The following is a 10,018-nucleotide window of genomic DNA, read 5'->3' on the forward strand; positions in this document are numbered from 1 at the left end:
TAAAATGAAGACAGTAAGAGGTCTAACTTGTTAAGGTTTAATACCTCATGCATTTTTCAAGAAGCATATCGAGGTATAAATTATTTAGTTTTACAAAACAGAAGACCGAAAAGATGGAGAACAATCAAGGTTGATCATGTTTTGAAACTTTTTTCATTTTATTTTTTCATTCCATTGTCCCAGCAGTTTTATTGCGGGATTGCTTCCCATTTCAGCAAAAGTCCCTATTTTGATGTCACATTTTCTTATCTGGATGATCTTTTAAAAGTCTTCGTCTTTGGTAGGGTGGGAGAAGCTGCTGGACATGGCAGTGGATCATGCCTGGAAGGGACAGTGGTGCCAGGCCTGGCTGGAACTGTGGCTCAGGCTCTCTCCTCATCTCACAAAGCTTCTTCATATTGTGATGAGAAGGCACTGGGGACCGTATCATTGACTTTTGCCAAAAATTCCAGGACTTTCATTTTGCTGGTTTCAGCATGGGCTCGTGGGCCCCACAGGAACTCGTAACGTGGAGGATCACTGTGGGCAACATGACCGTACTCCAGGTACTTCATTGTCACTAAGTCTCTGGTGATGAGCTTCCTGGGCTCTCCGTAGATGATAGGTTTTCTCCCAGCATATACTCCCATCATATGCAAGAATTTCCAGATGTCTTCCTCAGCGGCACAGCCACCCTTCACGAAGATCACACCCAGAACTGTCATCAAGAGACCAGTCTTAGGTAAGCCCCTACCAACCCACACCCTCCATTGTTGGGCAGGTTCAGTTTGCTGACGAGGTCATAGGAGTGGATGGTTGAGTCAACTTCCTTCAAGTCAACTGCAAAGACAGCCTCGATGTGTTCAGAGGCTCTCTTGAGAATCTCGGCAAATCGGTGATGGTATCTTGGGTGGATAATCTTCAGCATGTCTTCCTTCATGATGGGCTGCTTCATTTTATACTTACACAGAAGGAACTGCTCCAACAAACTTGTCATGCTGTTCAGAGTATCACGATAGGTGTTTTCGGTAGAAGATGAGGAACGTGAATCTTCCTCATCTTGACTGCTATCTTCTTCATCAAATGTTGGGTCAGCAGTAGCTGAAAAAGTGCTGGTAGTAGATGGGGCTTCCAAAGACCCCTGGGAAGTGCTATTTGACCCAGTAGCTGATGAGCTCTGTGACTTATCTTCTAAAAGAGAAGAGGTAGAGGGAAGCTCTTCCATTACTGCAGTGGGCTGCACTCCCTTGTGACTCTGGGGCTCATATCAGGCCTGGTGGCATTTCTCACGGATGCAGAGCTTATGAGACTGACCCTGAAGCATGATGACTGCTCTGGGGGACAATGATTAGAAGTGTGAGTAGGAGGGCAGGTGATAAGGGCCTACAAGATTTCGACAGTTGAGTGTGCAGCTGCAGCATGGGAATACCACCTTGGTTATCAAGAAGGCTACATTTGTGGTTTTCTTGAGGGCACTGTTCTGAAAACCCCCAGAGTTCCTATTCTCTTAATCAGCCTGTCCTTTGGGAAACATATTGAAGGAAATTAGAGTGATCTTTAGGCTGCATCCTGCTACCCCTGCCTCAGGCATGCTGGGGTGACAGAAGGGGCTGGTAGTCTCCTACACAGAGGCATCTGTTATTTCACATTCAAGACCACCAACCCAACTAGTGGCCAGTCATAGGACCTATTCCCTCTGCTGTTCTGTAGTTGGCAATCACAAAGCTCCCTGGGATTTCTGAGAAGTGAAGAGGTCCTCACCGCATCACCTCAGTCAGTAGTTTCACGCAGTACTGAGTGGCACTGGGAAGTTTTCAGTCCCTGCCACTGAAGTCCTCAACACGAATTAAGAGTGCTTCCTTTGGTTCCCCATAGGGCCTGGTATCCCCACCCCTTTCTTGGAATGGTATCTGCACCTTCATACTAAGGGTTTCACCTCCAACACACCTGATACAAATAAATGTTGGTGGAACTTCAGCTTGATAGCTCTGCCTTGGTTCTTCAAGGGCTATAAGGAACAGGGCTGGATTCATTATCACTTCTTTTTATTGGTAGATGATCCCTCAGTCCTTGCTTTGACCTCTGTTGTGGCCTGAAATTCTACCCTCCCTTCCCCTTAGGTCTGCCCCTTCTACTACTATACTTTTCTTATAGTAGGGCAAGCATCTCCATGAGACCCTGAGGAGAAAGTAAGATTCTCCTCATCTGTCCATACCTGTCCCTGGTCTTCTGAGGCACAGGAGGATGAATCATATGGTGATGGGGTGTGTGGTTCCCTTCGTCTTCAGGGTATTCAGTTGGTTTCTGGAAAACCTGAAATAATCCCACTGCTGGCCCTAGGCTATACCCCTTGGACCATGTCCCAGTCCCGCTTGTGACATCATAGAAGGAAATGGACATATCATGTCAACAATGAGCAGGTATCCATGGATGCCAGGAAGGGCAGGGTTCTGTGCGGTTTCCTCAGAGTTCTGAGAACAGGGGGTTTCATACGTCCAAAGCTTGACTCCTGGCAGGGTTGGGGCTCCTTTGTTTATGTAAGGGAGCTCTCCTCTGACTAAGCTCCTCCCTCCCTGTGATGCCCGAGAGGGAAAGTCTGGGAATGCAACACGAGTCTGCTCCTACCTTTGCCTTCAGGGATGACATCAGGATTCAGGCTTCTTGGGCCCTCTGTGTTCAGTGTAGGGGTATGACCTGACTCAGGTGCCTCACCTTGACTCCTGGGGGACTCTGGATTTCCACTTTCTTTCAGCCTGAGGTGACCCATGTAGAGCAAAGACCATGTCCTTGCAAGCCCTGAAAAGAAGTGAGGGAATGTGCAGCCATGGCAGCCCTGATCTTGGCCTTCTGAGAGACACAGGCCAGTCTCTCTGTGACTTCAGTTCCTCATTCATCTGTCTTTACCTTGACTCCTGTCTCTTCTATGAAAGACTTCTTGGAAAATGCCACGTCTTTGAAAAGTCTTAGTCTGCCTGCACCAAATCTCACAGAGAATGGGTTGAGACCCAGGAGTGATGTGGGAAGCTGCAGTCCGGGAGGTGGCCCCAGCATAGGTGGTGTGCTATCAGAGAAACACACGGTGATCTCTTCCTTCTCTTCACTGACCAGATCACAGCCTCTTGTAGAACCTTTACTCTAACAGATTTACTCTCTGAAAGGAAGGGGCTGAATTAAATGATTTTGTGCATCCCTGATCTTTTGTGGTTTACTGACATTTCTTTGTAGATAAATTGTCACTGAATGCTGTCTCCATCTTTATTCATACTTCACTTTTATTTTCATATTTCTTTTACTTATTTCTGGGACTTTTTATTCAAAAACCGTGTATGGGGTATGAAATTCTGCTATTTAACATGTGAAATACCTTTTGGAATAATGTTCAGAAAGCAAAGTGACCCAAGGTTGGCCTCATCCTGGAGGAGTGGCACAGTGTGGGCTCTGGAGGAATTCAGTGCTGGGGTTCAGTCCAGCTCCTATCATTTATGAGCTTTGAATTTGAGCTTCTTTATTCCAGCTTTTTTATCTGCAAATTGTGTTTGAAAGAAGTCTAGTTTCATCCATCTCATCAGAAGCTGATTCAAATGTATTCCTTTTAACGGCTGAGTAATACTCCATTGTGTATACGTACCACAGCTTTCTTATCCAGGTTCATGTTTGGGAACGCATGTACAGCCGTGGTGGATTCATGTCAATGTATCGCAAAACCAATACAGTATTGTAAAGTAAAAGTAAAGTAAAAATAAAAATTAAAAAAAAAAAAAAAGTCTATAGTGTAGGACCACAGACATATGTGATGTATGTAAATCACCTGGCACAGTATGAGAGAAGCTTTGGTACGTTGAATGAATGGCAGTTATTACGATAGGTGATTTTGACCCCGAATGATCACAAACTTCCATCACATAATTTTCTTTCCAGCCTATATTAGAGAATATGCAACTCCAAACAATAATCAAATCCATATCAGCACTGATGCTTCCAAGCAAGTAAAACCAAAGCAGTATTTTCCCTATTTGAGCACATTTTAATGTGTTTGGGATTATCTTCTCCACATGGATGAAAGTACAAGTTCATCTGTCTCAAGGACCAGCAACTTCCCTCTCAGGTGTGTGTGTGTGTGTGGTTTTTTTTTTTTTTTTTTCCCAAACCACCCCTAATTTAATACCACTGACAGTAAAAATTGAGCCCACCCTTAGTTTGCCAAGTTACACTAAACATAACCTATTTAAACTGCCCATTTACAGAGCAAGTTCTGGTGCTCCCATCCCAGAAAAAGAGAGACAGTCCAGGGACATCGTGCATCTCGCTTCAATGGGTATCACCCTTATTTCTCAGAAACACTCTGGACAGCTTTTGATGAAAACACATAGTGTGAGTGTTCACTTGCCCTGGCTCAAGTGCACAGGGCCCCTTCCATTCCCTATGTTGAGATTCCCTATGGTTTTCAGATATCCCCAAATAATGGTAAATAAACGGCATCCCACTCCAGTACTCTTGCCTGGAAAATCCCATGGGATGGAGGAGCCTGGTAGGCTGCAGTCCATGGGGACGCTGAAGGTCGGACACGACTAAGTGACTTCACTTACCCTTTTCACTTTCATGCATTGGAGAAGGAAATGCCAACCCTACCTGTGTTCTTCCCTGGAGAATCCCAGGGACGGGGGAGCCTGGTGGGCTGCCATCTACGGGGTTGCACAGAATCAGACACAACTGAGGTGACTTAGCAGTAGCAGTATATGGTTTAGATATATTCTAGGTTTACGCCTCACCTCTGAGAACCATGATATGAGTTCTGGCATCACTCCCACAGCTTCATCTAGCCCATCATGCATCTGGACTGAAAATGACCTCCCACCGAGGAACTAGACGTTTCCCAAGACCCAATGCTGCCTTAATCAGGTAACTTAGACGTGCTTGCTCTCAGCTGGAACCTCCTCTTCCACACCTCCCCCATTTAAATTTATGATTTGTTTATTCCTTAGAGTTAGCTCACCACCTTCCGTATATGGTATCTGCTGCTAGACTCAAAATTCCATGGGCAGTGGCTTGGTCTCCATTTTCTTACCAACCCAGTACATAAGAAAGCCTTCTAAACAGAAGATGGTCAATTTATTTGGCAGAAAACAGAAATAATGAGCAAAGACTCTATTTTATTATGAGTTAAGTGTCATACAGTTTGAATAAGCTACACAAATCTAAGTCCATGTTATTAGCTTTTATAAGGAAAGAGGACAGATAAGACAAATGAAGAAGAAACCTTCGTTTACTCTGAATGCTTTCTGATCCCAAATATTTATCTCTAGGATTCTTACACATTTCCAAGTAAAATCCTATTCCAATGCTATATCACCTCATTCTGGACCATAAGGAAAATGCTGAAGTCTTTTCAACTTGTTTACAAATAACGAACTCCTAGTCATAAACCTAATAGCAGTAAACATGACTCCATGACATTAATAAACCTAGATTCTGAAGCAAAATAAACCTTATGAAGAGCAGTAACATTTAAAATTATAAAACACCTCTACCTACCTACCGAAATTATCTATTTTTGACTAGATAGTATTCATATGGATAAAAGGAAAACATGCATATTTTGTTAAAACTGCACCTAAACTCCCATACTACTTAAAACTGTGAAGAACATATGGGTTTTGTTCCCCCCACCCCTACTACCCTGCGCTATTTTTGGAGGTGGACTGTTCTCTTCCAACTCAAAGGGAACAAGATGCCCTGACCCCTCCCTAGATGTGGGAGGAGCTGTAGGACTTGGCCCTGGAAGGGGCACTGGCTTCAGCCATGGCTGGAGAAATGGGAATGCCTCTCAGCCCTGCTCTAACCGCCTGATCTCTCAGAGCCTCGTCATAGAGGTCTGGGAAGGAACTCGGGACCGTATCCTGGATCTTGGCCAGAACTTCCAACACCTTCATCTTATTGGTCTCAGCATAAGATCTCGGGCCCCACAGGAACTCGTAGATTGGAGGATCGCTATTGGGCACCTGGCGGTAGTTGAGGTACCCCTTCTGCACCAGATCTTTGGTGATGAGCTTCCTGGGCTCCCCAAAGATGGAGTGCTTCCTCCCAGCATAGATCCCCAACACATTGAGGAAATCCCAGATCTCCTCCTCGGTGGCGCGGTTACCCTTCATAAAGATGACCCCAGGAGCGCCATGAGGAGACCAGACTTGGGCAGCTCCTCCTCATTACTTGAACCTTCCTCAACCCCGAGAGTAAACTTGTTGACGAGGGCGTAGATGTTCCTGCTGCAGTCGACTTCCTTCAGCTCCAGGCCAAACACCAGCTCCACGCGCTCAGAGGCTCTGCTCAGGATCTCCGGGAAGTGCTCCTTGTACTTCCTTCCGATGACATTCAGCATGGCACTCTTTGTGATGGGCTCCTTCTTGGTGTACCTCTCCAGCAGGAAATCCATCACCATGCTGGCCTTCCGCATGAGAGGATCTTTGCGAATGCTCCGAGCAAGCAGGGCTGCTCGGGCGGCATCTGCACTTTCCTCCTTGGGGCCCTGGGCACCTTGATCAGCTCCTGCACAGGAAGCCTCTGCATCAGGAGAACTAGGGGCCATGGCTCCCTGAAGCTCCTGGCGATCGCCAGCAGCAGAGGAGCTCGGGGGAGAACCCTGAGGGACAGAAGTGGGGGAGGAGGGGCACTCCTCTCCTGGGGCTGCAGCAGCACTGGCCTGGGCCTCCTGAGTATCCCCTGGACCTGGTGACGTTTCCCGTGGGCATGATGCTTGTTTTTGTGCTTCCGAGGCATGATGACACAGGTCAAGGACCGCAGGCGGGCGTGCAGTTAGGAAGGCAGGCAACGAGGGCGCCTGGAGGAAGGACAAAGAAATGTTGTGAGCACCTTCACCAGGGAGAGTCGTCCCCAGCTTAAACCAACTCCGCTTCGCAAGACCACTGCTCTAGGACCCACAAGTCTCCTGTTCTCCTAGTCAGCCTGTCCCCTGAGACCCCTGAGGAGGAAGTGAGAGTGAGCCCTGGGGCGCAGCCAGACAGCCCTGCCTGGGCGTTAGACGGGGGCCTGTGGGGGCTGGCAGGGGAGGCATGTCCTTTCAGTTCACATTCAGAGTTAGGATGAAAAACGGGGAATGACCCCCTAGCACCCACCCCGATCCCTCTTCTGCTCTGAAGCTGATGCTGCCACCTTCCCTGTGACTCTGGAGAAGGAGAGGAGGGGCGCTCAGACTCCCACCGAAGGGTCCCAGGACCCGCCCTTCTGTAAGCAAGCTCTAACCTCCCCACTCAGACCGCAGCCTCCCTTCCCCGTGTTTGGCTAGGAGGAAGCGCTGACCACAGGAGAGGGTCCTGATTGGCCCATGTGTCGGGGAGGATGGTCTTCACCCTGGCTCCTCCTGAGCCCTGACATCCTCCCTGTACTGACCAGCTATCAACCCCTCAGACCGACGTCCCCTCCTTACTCACTGTCCCACATGCGAGATAGCAATGAGGGTGCCCCGAAGCCGTTAGAGCTGCCCGGATACTACCCGCATGCTCCGAGGCCAAGTCGCGGGGTGGGGGTTTCACGTGGCCGCTGTTCTGGGGTGTGAGACCCTCAGTACCCCACCCGAGGGTCCCTCCTTTTAGCTACAGGGCTAGGTGTTTTCCCAATACTGAGGAAAACTGGAGTCCACCAGCCCCAGACCGAAGCCGTCCTCTCGGAGACCACCTGGGTGACGTGGCTGGACTTGGGGCTTAAGATGCAGGCCCGAATCTTCCAGGGGACAACAGGGGCAGGGTGGCCGGGGTTTGTCCGGCCCCCCATTTTCAGAGGGAAAGGCTTGGTCATGCCGGACGTGTGTCCCCGCACTTGTAACTCACGTCACCTCACACTTGGACACCTTGTGAGACCTGGGAGTCCTCCGTCTGGGCACCCTACACGGCAGTTCTCTAAGACGACAGCAGCTCTCCAAGATGGCTTCGCAGCCGCAGCGTGTGTGCGTGGTCGTCACTTCCTGTCATGTGCTTCTGTGTTCCTGGCGGACGGCAGAGGCGGGGCCAGGGTGGGCGGGGTTCCGGGGGAGCTTCCCCGAGGACTGGCATGTGCAGCTTTCCTTGAATCACAGCAGATCCTGAGACCTTCCCTGTACTGAGCGGAGTCTACGGGCCTCCCTCTCAGGCTCTAGCTTCCGTCAGCACCCCAGCAGGAATTGTTTCTGGCCTGGCCGAACTGGCTTCCTTGATCTCCTGAGAATGACAGTGAGGGCGCTTTCGGGCCCCGTCTTCTGGGCTGAGTGATGCTCCGTCCAATCTCCGTGTCTACCCTTGTCCCCTGTAGGTGGTGGGCTACGTGGCATCTGCTGACCTGAGGCCAAGGCCTCACATTGAAGACATCACATCCGGAGACTCCTGGTGAGAAGTGCACGTACATCTCCCTGGACACTTTGCCTGAGGCTTCCAGGAAATGGCTGCTTCAGGTAAGATGAGCTGAGAGGGAAGGATGGGAGACTGCCTTCTGTGGTGTGGAACCCCTCACATCTCACTCAGGATCTTCATATTGATTGCTGGCAGGGCCTGGAAATCCTTCCCTTTCTGGTATGAACTCCACCTCTGTCCCCAACCATGCCCCACACAATCCCAGTAGAGAAGTGAAGGGGCTCCTTAGCTTGACGTTTCTCGCTGTGGGTTCTTAGTCGACTGCAGGGGCATTGCTCGAAAGTTCTGAGGTGAATTTCTGTCCTTTGGTACAACTTTTGTGGTTCTACATTTTCTCTTTTAGTCCCTGTGTGATAGTCCATTAAGGTGATATCTTAAAAGGGCCAGTTGTCATCCGACTAGCAAAGTTTGTCCTGGTTATTTCATGACCTCTGGCCCATACTGCCACATCCAACTCAAACTTCTGTTCCCCATGGTCTTGGCATGGGAGCTCTGAGATGCTACCTCAGATTCCTTCAGTGAGGCTGTAGCGATTTATGGCCCCAGGGCACAGTGGAAGAATGAAGGGCTGAACTTTAAAGCCTTTTCCAGCTGATCCTGTTGTCTTCTTCCCTTGTAGGCTGCACACCCCTTGTCAGTCTCCGAGTACTCCCTCACCTTCACACTCATACCGTCAAGTTCATTGGAGACTTATTTTGCCTTGGGGATTATGTAGTTTTGTGTTTTTGCTTCTGTTAATAGTTGTCTTTATTCCTTGTATAAGTTTTCCATGGTTTATTCTGGGTACAGGAAACAGCAGCCCATGTTTGATTGTGGTCTCAGCTGGTCTGACTGGAGTAGATCTGTACAGGAGTTAAGGAACATCGACAGTCTTACAATATGTGCTCCTCAGGAATACACATACTATTCTGTTTGAGACTTCTTTCTCCTAAGGCTGTCAGGAAGTTCTTCTTGTTGCCTCTATGTGGAATGTATACATTGTTTTGAGGTTGCTTAGTAGGTACGTTTTTTGTATGGTTGCTTTTATTTATGGTGTATTTTCTATTTCGTGACCTAAGTAATTGTTGATTCTTCCAGGCCAGACTCTTGATTTTGCTATGGTGATCTATTTTATATGAGATAGCTGAAGTTCTTTATATGTTTGAATATTTCCTGTGCGTTTTTCCTAAGAGTTTTAATTCGAATATAAATTCTTATGTTATCATTTGGTTTTCATTGTTCTTATTCATTTGGCATTGTTGTATATAACTCTGTACTGGCTATGTGTCCTTGTCCAGATTTTTTTCTACATTTTAAATCAGTAGAGCGTTTACAAAAAATTTTAATTGGAGGATAATTGCTTTATAGTGTGTTAGTTTCTGTTATACAACACTAAGAAGCAGCTATAAGTATACATATATCCCCCTCCATGAGCATCCCTCACGCCACCCCCCATCTCAGTCCTCTAGGTTGTCACAGACAGCCGTCTGAGCTGCCTCTGTTCCAGAGCATCTCCCCACTAGCTATCTCTGGTACACATGGCTGTGCATATACGTCACAGCCTCTCTCAGTTTATCCCTCTCTCTCCATCCCTTGCTGTGTCCACATCTTCTCTCTGCATGTGTCTCTATTCCTACCCTGGAGATAGATTCATCAGTGACATT

At 48.0% G+C, this 10,018-nt stretch overlaps 2 pseudogenes; both read right to left on the reverse strand.

Moving 5' to 3' along the window:
- Window positions 1-362: 362 nt before the first annotated feature.
- LOC108635212 lies at window positions 363-976 on the reverse strand (annotated as a pseudogene).
- A 4,747-nt stretch (window positions 977-5,723) lies between these two features.
- On the reverse strand, window positions 5,724-7,788 carry LOC108635213 (annotated as a pseudogene).
- Window positions 7,789-10,018: the final 2,230 nt, after the last annotated feature.

Source organism: Capra hircus, unplaced genomic scaffold (genome assembly GCF_001704415.2).
Source record: "Capra hircus breed San Clemente unplaced genomic scaffold, ASM170441v1, whole genome shotgun sequence".
Lineage (NCBI taxonomy): Eukaryota > Metazoa > Chordata > Mammalia > Artiodactyla > Bovidae > Capra > Capra hircus.